The 21,475-nt window shown below is 37.6% G+C and overlaps 2 long non-coding RNA genes across 2 annotated transcripts; one reads left to right on the plus strand and one right to left on the minus strand.

The window, feature by feature from the left end:
- The first annotated feature begins 13,460 nt into the window (after window positions 1-13,460).
- LOC140681851 (uncharacterized) lies at window positions 13,461-18,502 on the plus strand. The gene is made up of 4 exons (XR_012053025.1): window positions 13,461-13,572; window positions 17,243-17,371; window positions 17,520-17,594; window positions 18,167-18,502. It is a non-coding gene; the product is annotated as an uncharacterized lncRNA (long non-coding RNA).
- Window positions 18,503-20,767: 2,265 nt separating this feature from the next.
- LOC140681852 (uncharacterized) lies at window positions 20,768-21,272 on the minus strand. Its single transcript, XR_012053026.1, has 2 exons — window positions 21,159-21,272; window positions 20,768-20,975 (listed from the first exon to the last, which is right to left on the minus strand). It is a non-coding gene; the product is annotated as an uncharacterized lncRNA (long non-coding RNA).
- Between the last annotated feature and the right edge of the window lie 203 nt (window positions 21,273-21,475).

The raw sequence follows: 21,475 nt of genomic DNA on the forward strand, positions 1-21,475 counted from the left end.
ACGATGTAGACTGCATTAATACTAGAAACAGGCTGAAACAAAATCTTCACTGTGATGGTCCTGAAACTATGAGAACATTATCTTTTGGTTTGAATCTAATGTCAGACCTATCCTTTTCTATTGGAGGTAAACTAAAACATGGACCTTTGTGGAACTTGGATTCAGAGATGATTCTTTTTTATTCAGCACCACCAATAGTCATATCACATTAATAGATTGGTCAGCGAGAAGGCAGACTAAGCTTTTAAACCTTTTAGGTTATTTTTGGTTCCTCTTCTGTGCAGGTAGTAGCTTTACTTCAAAAGAATACTAAGGAAATAAAAACCACATTAAAGTTGTTGCCTGTCTTGTTTAATGGAATAAACAAGAGGAGTTTGTTGTTTGACAAATATCTGAATAAGAGTTGTTAGTGTGCCCAGGTTTCCAAGAAGGCCAGGGACATCTTGGCCTATATCAGCAATAGTGTGGCCACCAGAATCAGGCATTCCACTCTCCCTGCTGTAGTGGGCACCAGTGAGGCTGTGCGTTTTTAAACCCCTTATGACAAGAAAAACCTTGAGGTGCTGGATAAAGTCCAGAGAACGGCAGTGGAGCTGGTGAAGAGCCTGGAGCACAAATCCTACAGTGACCAGCAAAGGGAGCTAGGGGTGTTCAGCCTGGAGAAAAGGAAGATGAGGAAGGACACTATTGGTCTCTGGAACTACCTGACAGGAGGGTGTAGCTAGGTGGGGGTTGCCATTTCTTGTGTGTAACAAGGAACAATGGGAAATGGCCCCAAATTGCACCAGAGGAGCTTTACATTAGATATTAGAAAGAAGTTTTTTCATGGGAAGGAAGAACACTGAAACAAAGAACAAACTGCACAGCAAGATGATGGAATCACAATCTCTAGAACTCTTGAAAAATGTGGTTCACATGGCACTTGTGAACATGGTTTACTGGGGAATATGGTTGTGGTGCTAGGCTGATGGTAAGACTTGATGATTATTACTTTTTTCTGACATTTCCAATTCTATGATTCTATGAATAAAATAATTTTAAAGGATATTTATGTGAATACCTTATCACATATTTGCGAAATATAAGATAAGCAAGGAAATCACCATTAACACATCTTCAATTTTAAAAGTTTGGTTTTTTTCCTTTGAACCTTATTTCAAATTCATCTTCATATACAAATGACAATTTACATTCTCTATTTGCAAAAATTTGTCATCATAATACTACTGCTTGAGAAAATGATCATACTTTTATGCAGATTTTTTTATTATATATCTTTTGTTTTAATGCTTTCCTACTTTTCAGCTTAATTTAGTCCTGGAAGAAGTGCAAATTAATTTGGTCTAGGAAGAAGCAAAATTACCCTATGCAAAGCTATTTTAATGATACCTGTAGCCTAGATGAAATGAGAAAACTTAAAAAAAAGTCCAAGAGAGTCAACATCTGACTCCTAGACTACTTTGATTAACATTGTGTCCATTCTGCTAGCTCACCCTGTTGGTTTGACATGGTTGACTTGTGATTTCTTGGTTATGACTTGTTTGTCCACTAGGCTCCTTATTGTGGAAGATTTCCTTTCAAGTGACATCTGCATCCATGAAGGTACATTTAAATCTGCTTTTAGTAAAGTAGATGGTGAAGCAAACTGACAGGTAGAATTGCTATGTTATTGAAAAAAACATGTCTTTTTAGTGAGAGGCAGTACTTCAAATGACTTTTTACTGACAGGATTAAAATGTGACATTTGTCCTTTGCCTTTGTCACACTGGTTCAGCTGGTTTTCAATGCTATTAAAAAAAAAATCTGAAAAATTTGAAAACATGCTAATCTTATCTTCCAGTACCATTGACAGGTATCTGCTAAACTACTAAAGTGGATACAAATGAATAAATTTCATGCATATTTGTCCAGCACCAAACAATTTGTTTGTTATCACACTACTTCGGGGAAAGTGAAAGGGTAAGAAATTTCATAATTTCCCTATGACAGAAAGGCAGAAATCTTTCTCTCTAGGATCACTTGATTGTAAGTAATGAGTCCAGGATGACTTCTGTCACCCCAGAATTACAAAGGTGTGTGCTGTATCTCAGTGAAGCATGTGAGAATACTGCCACATAGCTCAGTCTTGTCCCACAAACCCAAAATCATTAAGAGAGCTTTGGGATCCAAAAGTTATTTGCTATCAGTCATCCTAATCCTTTGCTAAAGAGCCAAATGAGAGGCCAAATTCTGAAAGGCAACCTTGTAAATCTTTCTTCTGGTCCATGAGGTCTGGAAGCAATTCTGGGCAGCAAACACTTCAGAGTTTTACTTCTGATTTCCCACCTTGGGCATTTTGTGTTGCTTAATTTAACAAGTTTCTGGAAACACTTAAAAAGCAGTGAATCTCCAGCCTTCACTCTAATCCAATCCAAGTTGTCCTCAAGGTTGTAGTCAACTTTCTTTGTGAGGTGGGAGTTCTGTTATTTCCTAAATTAGAACCTATCCCTCTGTATTAAATTGATGTAGTGTAGGATGTAAGAAGTTGTGACCCTTTATAATAGTTTTTTTTTCCATTTGCTTCACTGAAATTTCAATAATGGCATTTTGAGTTTTCCTTCATGTTTTTACCTCAGAGGCTGGCATGTAAGGATTATGAAATTAGAAAAACTCTGGTTAGATCAAAACAGGTGGCAAATAAGTACATTAAGTACATAAAGTTCTCCTAGTCAACATATATATGTTATACATGAGCACAGTATCACTGAATTATAGCACAAGATCAATGTAATTTACACTTACATAAGTTTGTTTTTCCTTGCTTCTACTCATTCCATCCTAGCATAAAATAAGTCTTTGTACATTTTTAAATAAAGGTACTTCTGACATCTTTCTTATCAAATCAGTCTACACTTTTCCCTTTCAAGCTTGACATGCCATTAAATTAATGTGTAAAGATTTTAACAGCCTCAAAACCCAGCTTATTTTACACATTTCTCAATGGTATAATATAAATTTGGCTTTTAAAAATTGAGATACTCTTATCACATGCTTTAATTCTCTAAAGAGTGCAATATTTCTTCTTTTAATCTGTCATAGTGACTGCTTCACTCATTAGTTGCTGTGTCTGTTGATGGAAATGTATAGCCACTGTAACCATGAAAATTCAACATTCATCCTCCTGGCTGATGATATGTTTGTTTTGAAGCTAGAAATAAGCTGTTCTTCATTCATACAATATTTACATGGAGATAATTATGGATACCATGAAATTTGTAGCTTTAATAATATTGCTGACTACCACACCTACAATTTGATAATTTCTTGGGTTTTTTTTCTAAAAAAAGTTTTCTTCTGCATTCAAAAAGTTATACCTAATATGCCCTAAAGAAATCCAGTATTAGTAAGTGTAATGAATCTAATAAAAATCCATACATATGAGGTTTCTTATGGGAAAATATTAGAAATTCTGAAAAGAAATCTCCAATTATCTTTGTCACCCTTTCTTTTCAGGAAATTGTATGAGAAACAGAGATGACTTTCAAAGCCTTTGAGCTTATGTGGTGTTGGATAAGATGCTGGAAATGGCAGAAGTTACAATTTCCAGCAGATGCAGCCAGGCCATAGCATGTTATTGGCTTTATAATGAGTAGACGTAATTAGGTGTTGGCACTTGAGTGAAGCATCAGGGTTACAAGCAACCCTTTTGGGCTAATGTAGTACTACTACTGCTGATGTAAGTAAAATCATCAGAACATTCACAAAAATGAAACTTGCTCTGTGCACAGAGATGCATCCAGAAACAAATAAATTGTTGAGACTGTTTTTTTAAATCATGGCACAATACAGTAACTATACACAGTAACTATAGCTATTGAAAAGTGTAACTTTGTTTAAATGATGGCTCCCAAATCTCTCCAGGGACATTTCCCCATGCAAATACGAACACAGCGAACATATCTAGAAGCCACAAATCTTTGATTGTCTAAGTAGGTGCAGTAGCCTCATCAGACTGGAAACATTTAGTTAATCATCATAACAAAAAACACTCTAAAATACAAAACTGCATTTGTATAGCCTTAGGAAATGTAAGGGGTTGAAATATCCCATTTTTTTCCTTTAGAATTTTTCACAGTATTTATCAGAGTGACTTTTCACTCTACAGTCTTCTACATACATACATACAGTCTTCTACAGATTTACCCCAAGTGATAAAAACACACAATTGGTCATAAAGTGTCTATTTTCTTGTGAAAGGAAATACAATGCACAACAATTTGTCTTCAATCACAATGCTAATACTCAATATTACAGTGATGACAACTGTTATAGAGTAATGTTTCCTTCATCTCCATTTCTTTTTGAGGATGAGGCAGAAACAGTTTGGTTAGTTTCTTGGTCTACTGTTTTACCTTTTTTTTTATTTTTATTAATGTACTTGTGTTTATACTTAAGTGGATGTGTTCATAATTTCCTGAAATAAAACTAATTTAGAGAAATTAATTTGGTGCTTAACTATCTAGTTTATTGTTTATTTTTGACTTTTTCAAGGGTAATCCCTCCAGGAAAGAGCTGGTCTGTGTGAAATTTCTGTCTGTAGCAGTGAGGCTTCTTTTAAAAGACATTTTTACCTACTGCAGCATAAACTGGGGACGAGCAAGGGGCAAGACCGTGATTCATAAGAAAGGTCTTATCCTTTCGTGAAAAAGTTGATTATGCCCTGGCTTACTCCTCAGAGAGATAAACACCCAAAAGATAGTTCTGAGCCTTCTCCAAAAACTCTGAGTAGGTGCTATCAGCCTTGGAGTAAAGTTTCATGAGGATCAGATCCCTGCCACTACATGCCATTAGATTTAGAACTAAATCATGCTTCAAGAAACTTATTTTCTTCTTCAACACTGATAAACAGGATCTATGCCATTCATCTGAGCAATTTTTCTTGACTCCTCTGATTCAGATCAGCCAACATTAGGACAAATCTAGTCTCATATTTGTGGAATAAAAGGTGATGATTTTCAATACTGCATTAGAAGTATAACTCAAAAAAGACACCCCAAAATGTACATCCTGTTCTGTTTCTCACCTGAGGAAGATTTTAGGTAACCAAAAGAGTGTTTAATTTTCCTAAACTAAAGTAGTTTGTCTATTCAGATAAACACTTATTGTCTGCACACCTCACCTGCTAGTCTTGTTCTAGCTGCTAGTCAAGGATTTTTTTAGCCTCTTTCTTGATACAACCTTATTTTTCCTGGAACCAACAAATGCTTCATTTTCCTGGAACCAACAAATGCTTCTGTTTTCTGGAACTAACATGTGCTTTTACTTTAGCCTTGAAATGCATTCCTAAAATTTATTCCCATTCTGAAAGGGATAATGTGTAGGATGTAAATTAGCCACAAACTGGTCATTGAATTCTTAATTCGATTACTTTTGTCACAAGCTGATTTTCATTTTGACATTTTCCTAAGTCATAGGAACCATTACTTTTCTGATGGTCTTACAATGTATGTAGTGTTTTATTAACAAAGATCATAGTAATTAGTAATTAAATAATAGTAGATTGGTAATAAAGCTGTCTAAGCTGGCTTCTTGCTTCCCACTCTTTTTGGATAGGTGTGGATTTGCATTATGGTGATCTTGAAAGTCATGAAAAGAATCTGGAACCAGATTTGATTTCTTAGGGAAAGGCTGTCTGCAGATGAGGATCTTGGGTGTTCACAGTGATAGGATGATTACAGAGAGCTTGCTATGGCTTGATAGACCTGGAATTTTTCCAATAAGGCATCAGCCATTGTCATGGTTTGATACGAAAGAGAATTTTTCAGGAAGTGGGTAGTCACACCAATCAGTGTCAAGTTTGGATATTGGCACCTGGAGTGACCACTGAAGGCTGGACACGCCTCTGAGAACACAGGGCGTTAAAAAGCAAGAAGTCCCAGGGAATGCTCTCTTTGGTTCTGGTCATCAATCATCAGAGAGGGCAGATCTCCCCTGCCCAGCCACGGGCTGGGTGGGGGAGGGGAAGCCATGCAGCCATGCAGCCTGGAGAGGTAGGCCAGGGTGTGAAGGGACTGGAACCAGACCAGCTCCTGCAAATGGAAGGGTGGAGGAAGTCTGAGATGTCTTTGTTCTCCCCCTGCCCCCAAGAGGGAAAGAGACAAAGAGCCTGAAGACACCTGGAAGTTTGCCAGCAGAGGAGACGGAGAAGCAGGGGGAAGGTGCCCAGCGTGGGAGATGAAGTCCTGGGCCGAGATTTCAGCCATCCAGGGAGTCCAGGACTTTTAACCCTTTCCTGGGGAATGAAGGCTTTGTGAGATATTACTCCTGCTCGATTTGAAAGGAAAGAGAGACAGCCTAGGACCAGACACGTTAGGAAAAGAAGGTTGGGGAGGTGATGGAAAGGCTTTTGACTGGACTTTTCTTGTTAGCCATAGGTTGCACTAATTTCTCCCCCGAGAGAGACTGCGTTTTAGGGGGATGCATGGTGAGCCAAGAGACCTGCTTTAGCAGCTACCAGCACAGGAATGGAGTGAACAGAAAAAAGCTGAGGAGGGTGTGATGGTGCCCTCTGTCTTCAGGAAGATGAAGATCTCTCTTTTCACCCTTGGCCCCAGGGGAGGAGGAAAATGGGGAGGACTGTGGCCCCAAAATGAGACACTGGACTGTTGTTTCTTTTGGTCCTTGGCAAAGTATCCTTAAAGGAGCCTATGAACAGTCTGTCCATGCACGGTGGTGAGAGCACTGTGACATGGAAAGGAGAGTGTCACACTGGCAGATTTTCTCCGGGCAGTGCCATGTGTGACATGGAAACACAAGAAGTGGCAATTGTGTTTCCTGGGGGTCTGTGGTGCAAGGGAGACTCCTCTCTCCTTTGGACTGAGTATTGATTATTTTGAAGGGTGATGACTTGATTAAGGTCCAAGTTGTCTCTCACTGTGGTTTGTTGGAGTTGAGGTGGGGGAAGGAGGAATGTTTTGGAAGGTTTTCATTCTGGATTTAGTGTGTGTATCTTTTATAGTAGTAGTAGTTTAATAAAGTTTTTTCCCTTGTTATTAAGCTTGGGCCTGCTCTGTTCCAGATTGCATCTTACAGCATTTATTTGGGAAGATACATTTTCATGGGGGTGCTGGCATTGTGCCAGCATCAAACCATGACAGGCATGAAGTTTGTGAGCATGTATCTGCAACTGTTGGAACTCAAAATGTTCCTCAGACATTTTTGGAGGTTCCAGGCCCTGGTCAGAAGCATTTAAGATCCTGGCAGGCAGCTGGAAACAGCTGTGATTTTGAGTTTGAGCCATGGAATGATTTACCAACTTTGCAGGAAGAACAAGAAGTCAAAGAAGTTTAGATATTATAGTAGAAGTAGTTACAAAGTAGAGGGAAAAAATTTTTAGTGTTGTACAGGCTGGTTTTAACACCTGTACAGGAGGGGTTTTACTTTGTACAGGGGGGTCAGAGGTTTTAAGATGGAGGGATTTTTGGTCGGTCCTGTCCTTCCTCTTTTTTCTTCCTTACCTCCATGTTCCTGATGATGTTGGCACTTACAGATTGGTTTAGAGTAGAAAAGCACCATTTAATATAGGTAGTAGGTATTGGAGAAAAACTGTAAACATTTATCATGTAATATACCATATAAAAGATAGCAGCAGCTGGGGCGGGGGAGAGAAGAAGAAGTCAAGGGACAGAGAGGATGTCAGGGTGTGTGTGTGCCTCTGCCTGAGCTGCTGACCAAACCACAGCAGCCCGAGAAGGCAATCTTTTAGATAACTTGCAATAGACTGCCTTGAGACCGAACAACGAGAGGCTGCTGAGCCTTTCTTTGGAAGCACGGGTTGGAGGAGGGAGTTTTCCACTATACAGAACCCCTGAACCAGGCCTGGGTTCCGTCATGCAACGTGTATTCACAACTGCTTCATAAGTAGTTGCTGTAGACACAATTGGATCTAGAGGAGTGGGAAACAGTCAGCCGACCAGAGAGAAGTAGAGAGAATGGATTTTTTTGTAGAACTTCAGTAAGGCTTCACTACCTGAACAGAATTAGTAGTCTAGTAACAATTGGTCTTATAATAGTTGAGGAAATTACAGAGGGAGACTGGTAACCATTTGCTTTTTCCCTCCAACATTTTTATTTGTGCAGATACAGCTGGCTTTCTATAGACAGGCATCTTCCTAATCATACTTGTTGGAGAGAGGCACAGAAAATAATGTGTTCCTCAGAGATTTGCCTCACTTTGTGTTCTCCAGTTGTGGCATCATTAAAATCACTAGTAAAGTCCTTCTGAATTTGGGGCACTACTCAGATATAGCTTTTCACTGAAGAGGAAATCAGAAAAGAGAAACACAAAAATAATCCACATCCAGTGTAGAATTTTCCTTCAGGGAAGTCTCAAGTAATTGCGTGTTATGTGTGTCTCTCTCCAGCCAATTACAGGCATTCACTCAGCTGCTGGTGTCTGAATTTGTCAGGTTTGTAATGTAATGTATAAATCTGTTCCTGCATGACTCCAAAACCACAGCTGGTTTTGATCAGACTCCTATAAAAAGGAAATTTCAATTAGCAGTGATCCAAACATATTCTGGAGGTATATTTTTATGGCTGCTTGACGAATAGCACTCTTTGTTCATGAGGGTGTCTGTGAGACTCTCAAATGCAAGGCAGGCAGAACTGTGAGTCATCACCACAAGCACAGTACTTTGTTGCAGAGGTCACATTCTGCCAAAACCAGAGGAATTAGCTAGCCAGATTGAATTAGCGGCTGAAACACATTAATTTATGCTACATAAATGTTATTGTGGCCCTGTGGGCAAGTACTTAGGTCATATGCTGTATGACCTATTTGTACCAAGAGGGCTTTCCAGCTGTAAATCAGCTTCGAAGCACAGTTTTGCAAAGCATTCATATCTCTGCACTGTGCTTTCTTCTGTCCGCACTGATTCTGTCTCTTGGCAGACTGATTGCTTGCCATTCTGCATGTGCTTTACAGGATTTCCTGCAAGAGGAGTGGATCAGCAGTCAGAGCAGAGCAGAGGCTGAGTCTGGTAGAGAAGTTGAGCCCTGGCTATTGTGGGCAGCTGTGGATTTGTGTCTCCAGGCATCTGGCAGCAGGCAGGGCTGCTAGAGTTGGTGAAGCTGTGTGGTAAATGGAAACCTTGGTATCTCAGGCACATGTAAACCCAGCTCTTGACAAGGCTGTTTCTCTTCTGGGAGAGGAGGAGAATTAGATACACTTTTGACCACATTATTTCAGAATGAGAAAAAGTAGAAGTGTTTTCTCGCTTCAGCTTATGGTAACTGAGGACACATGCCAAGAAAGAAATATGCATAGTGTTTTAACTTGTTTTTATGTGTTTGGATATGTCTCTGCCAAAAATCTGACAGAACCTCATTGTTGCAGCTTTTCCCTCATGAAGCCACTGACTGCACCCAGCAAACATTTCATAAATAATGAAGTATTTGGGGGCATTTAATGTTGTCTGATCGTGTCAGCAGTTGCATATAGCACACTCTACTTTCCATCAAACCAGGTAAATGCTACAGCAGTGTGAGAAGGGAAGCAGTGTTGGTCTCCAGAGGGGAATGGGGAAATGGTCTTTTTAAACTAGCATATTGCAATCAGATCACTAATTACATCCTTTCTCTCTCTCTCTCTTTTTTTTTTTTTTTTCTTGGTTATGCCTTTGCACAAAGAATTGTTTGTTTTTCTTTTCATTTTTGTTCTGCTCAGAAAGCAGATCCACTCCCCAGCACCACTGTTACTGTGATACTGAATCATACTGCACATACATCTTCCCCCACTTCAATGCATCTCCTCTTGTTTTTAAATGCAATAAAGCCAGCACCTTTTTTGTGTATCTCCAATGCTGCTGCTCCCAAGGACACAACAACCCTTTCAGATTCCAGACTGCAACATTTTGTACTCAGGCTCCCTGGATTCTGGGCTTGTTGATTTAGGAATTTTGGACATTAATCATGTGGTGTAAATGACATTTTTCTTCATGCTGAATATTTCAACAGGATCACAAAAGGAATGTTTTTATAACATTAAATATTCATAAAATCATGCTAAAATAGTTAAGGGGATGTGAAATACATGGAGATTTAAAACCATAAATATTTAATATTTTAATAGCTTTTCATATTTTTTTCCATTAACCTAGTGCTGTTACCATACATCTGTTATTTGAATAGGGAAACTATTATTCTTTTAAGTGTTTTCTATTATAAATGAAGTAATTTACTCTACTTATTAGCAATTTTGTTTTGCTTAGCTTATGAAAAAGAAAAAATATTGAGGTCTGAGAACTGCCAGCCCTGCTTGTGTGAGTGCAGCTCTCTATTCACCCTGCTGCTGAAATACTCCTGGGTTGACCGCTTTTAGTGCAAGATCCCATTTACCATTACAGAATTGCAAAAGGGCTATTAAAACTCCCAGAGTGTAATTTTTATGCATAAATACCTTTTTCTAGAAAATAAATGAATTATCATCTGAAGTGAGGTTGATTTTCAACAATGATGAATCCACATGTCTTTCATTAAACCTGTCTTCTGAAAACTCACCACAGGAAAAAAAATCTTTATCAGTGACTAAAGAAATTGTTGTGGTACTTATATGAATTTTCTCTCTTTTCTTTTTTTTCCTTTTCAAATGTATCTCATTTCTTTGTGTGAGACTAGAACCTCTGCATGTAGTGTGGGGTGGCAATGATTATGTGTTTCCTAAGAAATTGTTTCATCAGTAGAAGCAGTAGACTAGATGTTTGCTATGTTTCATTAATTGGGTTAAGGAAGTATGGATATTTATGACAATTATTTGGGAAGCTGTGTAAAAAGATAGCCAGGCAAACCTCTATCATCCACTTACACCTCACAGAAGCCAAATGGTTGAACAAGTCTATTAAACAAGATATATGCCTGTCTGTTTGGAGGAGCTGTTAAATCATGACTCTCTACAAAATACCTAAGGCAAGTCTGTTAAGAAAGATGATTTGTAGCAGATTTCTGTTCTATTAAGGATGGACATAAAGTAGAATAATTTAAAATGTGTCAATAACTCAAGGCAAAAATGTTTAATGCAAGAAGCAACATCTTAACTTGTAGTCAATCATACCCAGTGGTAACTAGTAGGTGGAATGCTACTCATGGGATCAGAAATAATTTTTTGGATAGATTATGTGGAAGGTTTCTAGCAAAAATATCCCACCATGTTTTGTTATTGTGATGTCTCTCTGGAATCCAGATTTCAGCTTTAAAAATGGAAATTATAATTATTTTCTGCACCTTTTCGTAGGAGAGAGAGGGAAAACTTGACTTCATTTTCAGCTGGATGAATCTATAATCACATTTTGTTATTGGAAGGGAATGCACAATTCTTCACCTCTTCTGGATACGTGCTTCTGGATGTGGTCTCTACAATGCAGTGCACTGACAAGAGTAAGTGATGATGGCAATTTAACAGGTAGTTTAATGGATTCTGACAACTTGCCTCATGCTTCTCTCTCACTGATGGGGTCACACTCCCCCCAGCCCCATCTTCAGCTCCAAAACATGCATGGCTAACTGATGGGTAGACCTGATGTGTGCTACAGTCTGTTTCTGATGGTACATTCCAATTTGTGAACAGTGTTAATTCAGCCCAAGCTCTCCTCTTCCAGGTACATTGCATCCATGGCAGAGGTTTCTCCAAATCCCTGCTGTGCACACTAGAGAGAGCATGTAATGTGGGCCAGGCTTCAGGAGTGCCTTCTGAACAGTAAACACAGAGAAGGAAGTATGTATGTATGTATGTATGTATGTATGTATGTATGTATACATAATTCAACAGATAGGTTTTACTGATTATCTCCAGAGGATTAAATCAGCCTGTTATGTTCCTCTCTTCAGACTCGATCTTTTTCACCTCCTGGCTGTAACATGTGCCGTGGCACTCTCTTCTGCTGTATTTACTCTGTGTTCTTCCTGATGCTTTTCATGGATATTGCTTGAATGAGAAGAGAAAGACAGGCCAAGTTATAGGCTAAAAATGAGTGGAGAAAAAAAGGAAGAAGGCTATGCTAATGGTTATACTTGAATTGTCTAGAGACCTGGCAGAAACTTTAATTAAATGCTCTATATTTAGCAATTTTTGGCAGTTTTGATTGATTTATTATGTGTTATATCTGGTCTTGATTTACTGCATTGCATTTATACTACTGTTTTGTTTTTGTCACTTTTGTGCTGCATATTACTCATTAGTTCTTGTAGCTTGCAGTTTTTGAATTACATTGTGAAAAACACACTCTACAACTTGAAACTAGGTGTTTCAATATAAAAGCAAATCACTCCAAGATTTACACAAACCACTGGTTTAGCAACCCACAGATTTTGTAAAATGTATTTGTATTTAGAATATTTTCTAAAAATTATGGTGTATCTCTGCTGTGAATTTTCAGACAGACATGTTTATAATTTGCAATTTAGCTAGTGTTGTAATTATGTATCATATTTGTGGTACATAAATTGTGTTTACAATGAAAAATTGTGGGGATTTTTTACTCTGAATGGTATGCCGATAGTTTCAACTCAAAACAAAACCAAAAGTCTTAACAATCTTAACTGTGTGATCTATTCACTTTTACCCTGTATTTTAGCTTAGTGGAAGAGGGTTTAAGTTGCATGTTAATTCACAGGGAAGAAAAACATTCCTAGAATGACATTAAGTTTAAAAAGAATATGTAGCACAGCATGGTTGCAATGTAAGATATCTGAGATTTTAAGTGTCAGGACTTGTGCGTCTTCTTAAGAGATCAATGTACTTATTTAGCTCAAAAAGCTAGTAATTATTATAGAGATCATTCAATAGAAAAATAATCTCATCCATGGAATCATTGAAGTGCGTATTCTGAACCATAATAAATTTCAGCATATTCATTATGTCAAGCACGCTGACAAGGTCACCAAATGCAAAGGAGGTGTTGCAAATATTTTTAGTATGTTCATCACATGAAAGTGATGAAAATGTTCATGATATCTCAGGAAGGAATTAGGTGATAGCTAGAAATTCAGAAAAGCATTTTAATACTGTAATTATTGTGCATCTTTCTGGTGGCAATAGTTAATGTAGAATTTCTCCTTTTGCAAACGTGTTCATATGTTTGCATTTTCTGGAGGTAATTGGTGCATTTCGGTCACAAGTAATATGCTTAACATTACGAATGACACTTGATTTTCTCAGCTTCTGTGAAACTAAGCGGAATCTGATCTTGTTTGCATTAACTTAATAATAATGATATCAGTATTAAGCTGATTTCAATTGAGTTTCCACTGATTTTTGTTTTTTGGGATCAATATCCAGTTCCTGTTGGTAAAAAAGAACTTTTTGTCTGCTTATCTTATAGAATGGATATTTTAATTTTCTCCTATTTGTTTTAGAGGGTTTTTTGTCTTTGGACTTTAGTATTGTTATTTCTGAATCTTGTTTTTATTGCTTTCTCTTTCCTTTAGAGCAAGCTTTCCTCTTTATCTTGCCAACCACAAGAGAGGAAAATACATCCTGGGTGGCATCAAAAGCAATGTAGCCAGCACGGAAGGAAAAGGGATTCTGCCCCTCTACAGGTGAGATCCCACCTGGAACAATTTATTCAGCTGTGGGGTCACAGCACAGGAAGGACATGGACCATGAGTCCAGAGGAAGGACATCAAGATGATCAGAGGGATGGAGTACCTCTTTTATGAGAAAAGGCTGACAGAGTTGGGGCTGTTCAGCATGGAGAAGAGAAGGTCTCTGGGGAGACCTCATAGCATCCCTCAGTACATATAGGGAGCCTACGAGAAAGCTGTAGAGAGTCTTTTTACAAGGGTATGTAGTGAAACCATAAGTGGCAAAGACTTTTAGCTGAAATACTTGGATAGGATATTAGGAAGAAGTTAGTTGCTGTGAGGGTGATGGCGCACTGGAACAGGACACCCAAGAAAGCTGTGGCTATCCAATGTCTGGAAATATTCAATGCAGACAGGGCACTGAGCAACCTGCTCTAGCAGAATGTGTACCTCCCCACTGCATGGGATTGGAATGATATGATCCTTAAAGTCCCTTCTAACTCAAACCATTCCTTGATTCTATTATTCTGTGCTCTTTAGTCCTGCACTTTAGCAAGACCCAATCTTCACTGTCAGGACAGACAGGCTTGAGGCCCTACTACACACCAACTCTCCTGCTTGCTCCTGCCACCAGTGTACACCCCTTCTGCCTCACCATTCCTGTGACTTTGTATAGACAGCTGATACAAACACTTTTAAATACATATTTTACACCTTTGTTTTTCAAAAGATCATATCTTCAGTACAGTTCTGCCTGGCACAGCCAGTGGGAGCATGCTGTAGCAAGGGTGTGATATGCAGAGCTAATACTGCTTGCAGAGTCTATTCTGTGAAAATAGTCCTACTTTCTACTAAAATGGTATAAGAAGAAATGTATGAATGGCTAAATATTTCTTAAAAAAATTTAAAAACCTAATAGATATGGAGCTTGGTATCAGATAAATTTTGTGTGCAGGTAATCAAATAGAAATGTGATTTTAGCCTTCACTGTTAGGAACTCAGGTTCATCAGATAGACCAAAAAAATGGAACTGCTTTTAGCTGTGTGTAGGACCTCGGTTGTTAAAAAAAAGGGTGGTAGAGGTATTGAGTCTAAGTGACAACACTGCCACAAGACCATCAGCCTCTGACTGGTTTTCTTTGTATGGATTTCTGATGAGTTTAGATACTTTTAGAGAGAGAAAAGGAAGTGATAACAGTATTTCAAGTCTCTGATATCTTAGACCCCAGGATCCCAGCTGGTGGATCTTAAGGCTGTATTTTTATGGTGGGGTGGCTGTTTGGCTGCCAGATACCTAGCAGGGCAGAGGGAGCAAACACAATCAAAGAGATTGTGGGCCAAGATAAGGGCAGGGAGAGCTCACTCACCAGTTACTGCCACTGGCAAAACAGACTTGGATAGGGGAAATTAACATAATTTATTATGAGTTAATATTAGAGCAAGATAGTGAGAAATCAAAAAAACCTAAAAACACCCTACCCCTACCCACCCTTCTTTGCAGGCTTGACTTAACTTCTGATTGTTCTACCTACTCCAGAAGCACAGGCAAATGGAGAATAGGGGATTCAGGATTTTTTTTCTCTTCATAAATATATTTTTTTCTCTTCATAAATATATCTTTTCCTCTTTCTAAATACATTATCCCAGAAGCACTACAGAAGCACAGTTAGGGACTCAGCTTTGACTAGCAGCAGGTCTTTCTTGAAACTTCCCTCATGTTGGACATTAGGGAAGCTTTTGGTGTCTTGCCACAGAGGACGCCTCTGCAGTCCCACCTCCCTCCCCTACCAAAACATTTCTACACAAGCCCAAGACAATGAAATAAAGGAGTAGATGCATATTCTGTTATTTATTGTGCCCACTGCTTCAAGTAGAAAGGGTCAGGACCTGTCTTTAAACACTAAGAGAAACAAAGTAGACAACAATATAAAAAGAGAAAAACACGGCAGAGATAAGGAAGACTGGAGTTTTGAAGTGTTATCTCCATTTTTGTAGCTTGAAATGTTTGGTTTGGTGTGGTTTTAGTTGGTATAATCAAGTTGAATCCTGCCAGAGAAATTGGAATGAATAGTATCAACTTTGAAAGACTTAGGAGCTGTGATATGTGGGTTTGAATCTGTGAATTCTAATTTATGGGAAGCTATTTGGACAAAACAGCATTGAGTATTGTAGGTTATTCTTGTTTTCTACTTAGAGTATATCTATGTTTTAGTTATCAAAGATAGCAGTAAATAGCAACCATCTTTTGTATTGTCAATGAAAGTATTTTGAGATCTCATTTTTTTGATGAATGAATGAGACACTATGAAGATGCAGGATTACAAAGGTAAGCATTCAGAAATGTGCTTAGTTGGAAGAATATATCAACAGCTGGGAAGGAAGGAAAGCCCTGGGAAGAAATCTGTTGGCACTGAGGTATTTGTCTTTGTTACTTCTTCCAAAACCAGTAGTACTTCAGGCATTGAATACTAGATTGAAATCCAATTTGTAGCTGTGAGAATAAAGGACAGTATAACAGACTTAGCAACTTTTTTTTCATTCCTTCCTCTCAAAGGTTCTATGGTTTCAAAAATATGCCAATCCAGATGTGCAGCCTCTTGACCTAGCTGATTGCTTTTATGAATTATTAGCAAAAGGCTGGGAAAAGAGAATTAAAGTAAATTGCAGACAAATCCCAGTCCTATAGGCTGGAAATGGTTAGCATTGTTTAACTACATGAAGTTTGTCTAATGTAGATAGTTTACAACAGTTCTACAAAGAAAACTGCAACTTCTTCCAGTCCTGTCTTCTTTCAGAGGCTCTAAGTTCTCACTGAATTTGACTATTGCCAGGAGAATAGCTGTTTGAGAGGTTTTGTAAACAGTCTTAACTGAAAATGCAGCGAATAAATTTAAAGAATAAAAGCTCTCCCTGCTTATAACTCAATGATTCTGCAACTATTTCCTATTTTACCTTAAATTGCTGCACTTGTCTTGATTTACTGTCAAGTATCTCTGAATTTTGGAGATTTAAGAAGATTAAACAAAACTGAAGTTCATTACTCTTTTTGGTATAATGTTTTGCAGTATCTGAGACACAGCTCCCTGCCTATTGACAGTGACTTCTTTTTCTCCCTCCCATTCACAAATGGCAAGAGTTATATTTATGTATGCCAAAATAAATAGTAAAAAGCCATGGAAAATAGGCAGCTTTCCTTTTTCCATCATGGCAAGCTGATTAGAATGGTATTGACTAAAGCTAAATTATTGGAGGATCTCCTTTTTATTTCATTTTGTATGTTGTTTGTTGACATATCAAGTTTATCTCAATTATAGTAAATGGGTTCCTGTGTTTGTCTTTAAACCATTTCAGCATTAAATTTAAAATTGACAAATTACTTCTATATTGATATAGAGTCAAGGGTAGTATGCAGTATGTCACATGATTTATATTGATGTGATGAACTGTGGCATTTAATTTGTAAAATGTTTGTCTGGTCTTTTCAATGTAAATGTTTTCTAGGGGTGCATACATGTTTTCTAGGTGTTACAGTTATATTGCATTTAAGTAGGGTAATTATGTAGTAACACAGTCCAATTTATATAATTTCCAAATGATGCTTTTAAAATATTTTGAAATTGTAAGTGAAAAAGGTTTGATTTTCCCTTTTTTATCATCACATTTCACCCTTTTTATTAAATCACAGATCTAGTATTGAGAATAGATAAAATACATAAGGGAAGATCTTACACAAGCTTAAGAAGGTCTTCAAATAAGCAAGAATTACAAATACAAATTCCAGTTCTGGGGCATTTATCTGCACGGGCCTTCTGAGGTAAGACCAGGACATTCTATTTTCAAGATAATTTTAAAGATAGAATATATTGTGATTTTATTTTAGAGCAACATGCAGAGTTGCTTCAGCACTGTAGACTCATTTTTACAAAGCTGGAATGATTCAGTGTTGATCACCTTTTTTAAAGGAGCAAGAAAAAAACCCATATTTGCTGCGAATTGGAGAAGATTAAATTACTGGACACAAACTCAGGATTACATTGGTAGGTAACTATCAGTTTATTTTCCCCTGGTACTTTCAAATAATGTAATTTGATACTTGTAACCTGACCAGTTTTAAACATGGAAGAAAATCAGTGTTTATTCAGCAGACTTGGAGCAGATGTAGAAGGGAACTAAGTGTATTTATTTTACTGTTGTTCATAAAGTAGCTGGATCCATCAGGTATGTTCAGATTGAATCAGTACTATATGTCTTATCTATATGCATATTTAAGGACCGATAAATCAGCAAATTAATTAGCTTGTTAGTCTAATCCAAAGCCCTGTGGAATAGACTCCCCTATTCCTATGCACAGTGTGAAGTGAATTTTCACACTTCTAAAGAATTATATGTGCATTCTTGTATTTTGGCAGGCTTCATTTGTCTCAGATGAGAAGATGCTTATGTGTATATTATGCATGTTTATGTATATGTAGCATTAAGTGAGCAATTATGAATACATCTGCAGATATCACAGTGCATGAAAAAAAGCAGAGTTGAACACTAGTCATGACCCTGTTGTTGACATGCTTTAGCCTTACTTTCTCTTCTTTCCACCTTTGCTTTTGTAAAGGAACGGAATTTGGATCTGTACAATTAGATGACAGCACTTGTTCCATGCTGCCACTTCCAGGGGCATGAAGTCACTCTGCACCTCTGTTTCCACTCTCAAGTACTGGGGATCTCTCTGCAGTTCCTTCTACGACCGACCGACCGTGCTTTGAGCTGCTGGCTCTGCATGATGTGTTCACTTCTGCTCTTTTGTGTGCTTTTCAATGTAGAAGGCTTGCCTCACCACAGGTGTTCTCCTAGTGAATGATGAAACACATTACTGCAACAATGCAATTATGATGTAGCAAATAGTTGGTATTAGAAAAGTTTCAAAGAGCCATTCTTGGGGGAGGAGGAGGAAGCAATCCTAAAAAAAAAAAAAAAAAAAAAAAAGCTAATGCTTGGCAGTAAGCTTCTGCAAAGTGCTAGAATTTTCCCCCAATGCCTCTTTGTGCTTCTGCAGCATGGGTGTAACTATGCTGACACTTTTTTTCTTAGTAATATTAGTCTAGTGCTCCCTAAACTCTGAGCAGAATATTAAATCAGATCTGATTAAATTGGGTTCCCTTGATAGAGTAGAAGATTGCTTAAAGCTTTCTAATTTGTGGCCTATGATTGTGCTCAGTTAAATGTGATATTAAGGTCAAGGTCTAACATGAAGTCAAAGAGTACACCACAAATTCATTACTACATTTTAATTCATGTAGTGGCACATCTAAGAATATGCTTCTTTACCTTTGACCCTCAGTTGTAAAGGAAACCCATCTGTTCTTACTGGGTTATGCAAACCCCTGGAGACTAGATTGCTAGGTCTGTTAAGGATAAAGAAGGTCACAAAAAGTAGACATCTGTATAAATACTCCATCATTAATATTCTCCTTCATAACAAATGTTGGCAAAAAGAAAAGAACCACAATCAAGAATGTCTCATGACAATTTTCAGAGTAGAGGACCCATTTAGGGGTATTTATAGTGTCCATTCCACTTTGGAGTCTTGCTTGGGTACAATTAAGTGGACCAAATAAGGCACCCAAATTTCCTCCCAGTTAATAGTGACAGGTACTGTCAAGGCAGTGATTCAACACCAGTTAGATGGTGAGGAGGCAATACAAAAACTGTCTTTGTTCTGAAAAACAATGGATGTCAGCAAGACAAAATGGGCATTGAGCAGCAAGAGAAAAACTGAGGGAGAAAAGAAAATTCTAAATTATAAATTCTAAATTATATACTAAATTATAGTGACAATTAGAAAGTATTTTATGGTAAGAAGTCCTGTCCATGTTCTTCTTATGTACACAATATTTATTCGGCTTATTCTCTATATGAGTATTTTTAAAGATTAAAAAAGGAGAGTTTATGCTTTCTTTGCAGTAACTATTCAGCTAATACAAATGTTATGTATTTGGTCATATCTTGTTCTTTAGAACTGTCAACTGTCTGTCAATCTTCATATTTGCAAGAAAGAAAACACGCCAGCAACCCCACTGTGCTGAATGTGACAGCATTGTAGTGTCAGAGGACCAAGAGACAGGTGATGGTTTATGATAGAAATAAATCTTTTATGAGAGCAAACTTGGTAGAATTGCATGTTTTTGTATGGAATATATCACTGTGCAGCTATCACTGACAATCTTCTGAAATGCATCAGTTTCATAAGGGAAGGTTTTTATTGTGTCTAATCTTGTATTGAGTCACTGGAGGGAAAAAGGAAAAGGTAAATGCTTTTTGTATCTATATAATATGTAATATATATGTGTATGTAGAGGTGTTCCTGTCTTCATCGATATTTGAAAAGAATTAGACTAATTTAATGATGCTTAAACTGATTCACATCATTATTGTACAATTCTGATCACTACACAGCAAGCAAGAGTGCCTCTGTGTATTGCATTTTGAAACAGGACAAGGTGCTTTCCATAAAAATACTTTATTTTGAATAGGAGTACTTGGAGTTAAACTGTATTTCTTGGTATACAGTGGGATGTTGCATTTTTGAGCTTTTTTTCACATGTTGCCTGTAAATAGGTGACAAAATCATTTTAAGTGTTTTTTTCTGAATATGTATAAAAGAGTAATATCCTCCCAGAAATCCACACATCTCACAGCCAGGTAAAATAACTTGAATATTTTTATTATGAGATTTCATTTTCAAAGTTATGTTATTCCACAATAAAAAGAATTGTTAAGAATCATATAAACCTCACAAACCTCTGATTCGTTTTTTGTTGGAAAAGCCTGGATATGTGTGAAAATTTCTGTTTCAGAAAGCCAGAATATCATAACAGACCTAGCAAATAGATTTGCAATTCTAGTCTCACCTCAGCTGTGTACCCAAATAATGTACAGCACTTTTGTCATTCATTTGCTAGTTTGGCCACACATGAAATTATGATTACAAACCCCACCTAGTTTTTTCTCTTTAAAGTAGGAATCATTTCAATTAAAATGAGTATTCAAGGCAAGGCCTTTCCACAAATATACAGCCTTGATAAGAAAAAAAAAAAAAGAAATTCTTTTTCATCTCCTCCAAAGTTTTAAGCAGTTCTATGCTACCCTTTCCCTTTCTTCGTATACTGCTGATATTTTTCCTCTCTAGTATTGCAGTTGCTTATTTGACCAGTACAACTGTTCCATGTTATATTTGGTTATGCCTTTACTATGAATTCAGGGCAAGGGTCAGCACACAGTCATGCAGCCCAAAGGGCAGACTATGGGTGGCAGTGTCTTTATTAGCAAGGCAATCATGTGACAGGTAAATTGTTTAGCTTGATAGCTGCTACATGATGTGCCAGTGGGTTTTGAGATCCACATGCTGAAGCCTGGACAAAGACCTGTGAAGTAAATGGAAAATGTTGGTGTTAAGTTTTATACTGGGAAAAAAAACCCCAATTACAACAACAACAAAAAACCCCAAACAAAAACCAAAACCAACAACAACAAAACCAAAACCAAACAAAAAACAAATAAAGAAGAAAAAAAAGAACACTAAGAACACCCACACCAAAACATTCTACCTCTTGCATGAAGATCTGTGCCAAAATCCTGCAGAAATGCCTTACAATTCTGTCCAGCTGTATAAAGGCAGTGGTTAGGGGGTTTCGGTGAACCAAAGACATGACTGCCTTGCATGTGACATCTGTTTTAGTCTCATGGCACTAAGCTGGAGTGCAGGTTAAAATAGAATACACTGACAGGCAGATATTGGAAAGGATCCCAGTCTAGCCTAGTCACAGTAAAATTAGTATCCAGTTAATTTTATCTACCAGTCCTGGAAAGTGAAACATATTATTTCATACACTCTTTTGCCAACTATTTTGCCAACAATTCCCAC

This window comes from Taeniopygia guttata, chromosome Z (genome assembly GCF_048771995.1).
Source record: "Taeniopygia guttata chromosome Z, bTaeGut7.mat, whole genome shotgun sequence".
NCBI classification, from domain to species: Eukaryota; Metazoa; Chordata; class Aves; order Passeriformes; family Estrildidae; genus Taeniopygia; species Taeniopygia guttata.